Here is a 1860-nt window from a genome sequence, read left to right on the forward strand (position 1 = left end):
CCTGCTACACTACTGTTAGGGTGCTAGTACAAAATCCTCCACTGACCAGCTCACCTGCAAAGGTTGGTCTTTGCACTGGGGGTGGGGAGGCTAAGTTTTGTACACTTGTAAGGAATTCTTGTGTTCTTTAAAACATGACAAAAATCGTGACATTGCACTTACTGTACTTAGGGGGTCGTCTCCTGAGACAGCGGGCGGAGGAAGGAAAACTAAAAAGCTTTTTCACTTTTCCATATTGTGTCTTTTGCTCTGAAATTGTGAAGCTTCCTGCCAAGAGGGGGGCTGTCTGAAGTCCCTTGAAAACACGTGTCACAGCACGAGCTTGAACCACACCACTGCAGCTGCCACAAAGATGACCAACGGACCCTGGAGCCCACCTGGCAGCTCTGCTTCAAGGTGCCAGCCTGGGGTCTGCTCCTGCCTGAGATGGGTGTAAGCACCCAGCTCTGTGCTCAAACTCTCCTTGCCTGGCTCTTCTAGTACTACAGATTCTGCTCCTGGCTGCACCTGAGCCGCAGCAGTGAGGCGTTCCACACACAGGTTTGCCAGTTTAGAAATAAAACTTTTTTTTTTTTTTTTTTTTAAGATTTTGAATGCACCAGCACCCCCTCCCCATTCAGTGCAGAGCCCCTTGAGCCTCTCCAGCCATCCCACAAATGCCCTTGCTGCAGCTGGATTCCTTCCTTATTTTCCAGGTACTCCAGCATTACAGGACCCTGTCTCTGTAACTAACAAGTGCACAAAAGCCCAAGCGGCTCAGGCCTGCCGCCTGTCCCAGCTGAGTGCCGGTTACCGAAACAAGGCTGAGCCTGCAGGCTGCTGGGGACAGCGGACAGCACGCGCTTTACAAAGCAGCCGCTGACCTCAGCTTCCCTTGTGCTGGTCTGATGCCAAATCACAAAGGTGAGGCTTCCCCGTTCCTCTTGCAGAACCAAAATTATATCAAAGGGAAGCTTCGGGGAGGGCGGGCTGCGGGTGAAACGAAGCCTTTTAAGAGGCACACACCAGCCTGCTCTGCAGGACCCCAGTGCCCTTTTACCACCTCTGTTCTCTAGGGAAACCCTACCTAACCTCGATGAAGCAGTTCCTGCATGAGGCCAGCCTGTCACAAGGAATCAGCTTCATCTAGGATGCAATGAGCAGATTCTGAACTCATTAGGATGAGTGCAGCTTAGGCTGGGTGCATCAAGAGGCTATCCTCGTTTAGCTTAGGGAAAGGCAGGACAAAAGGTACATGGACAGACACACTGCCTCTGCTGCTGCCTGGGGTCTCTATAACCCCAGCCCTGGCTATTTTGAATATTTATGTGCATAAGAATCCTGCTTTCAGGAGCATGCAGCAAAGAACTAGAGAGAAATGAACATATAAATTGCCTGAGCAGCTCATTCTTACCCACCTGCTTTCCAAAAAGTGCTCTAGGCTATCTGTTGGTCTAGAGGTGCTTCTGTGATCCCAAAGGAAAGGCAGCACATCAAGGACAGCCAAGACTGGTGGCTGCCATGCACAACCACCGGCTTCTGCAGGGAAGGGGATCCATCCTAAAAGCAGGGCAGGCAGACGAGGTGAGGAGCCAACAGACCCGAGCAAACAATGACCAGCAAGTGGAGGCAGAAGAGGCAGAACCCCTTGGGGTCTTTTTCCTCTTTAACCAAACCCGGTCTCAACATACGCAAGACAGCCCACCCACCCTGGAAGCAGTTGAACAGCACAGCACGTGTAAGGCTTACAGCAAGACTGAAGATGAGACACGAATGGCAGCACCACATGGATTCACATGTCCTCTTACCACCTGTGTGCACCAACTTTCAAAGCCAAGGGTATGACGGGAATCAAAAAAGGATGAGCAGAAATCACATATA

The sequence above is a fragment of the Oxyura jamaicensis genome, chromosome 2 (genome assembly GCF_011077185.1).
Source record: "Oxyura jamaicensis isolate SHBP4307 breed ruddy duck chromosome 2, BPBGC_Ojam_1.0, whole genome shotgun sequence".
In the NCBI taxonomy this organism is placed as follows: Eukaryota; Metazoa; Chordata; class Aves; order Anseriformes; family Anatidae; genus Oxyura; species Oxyura jamaicensis.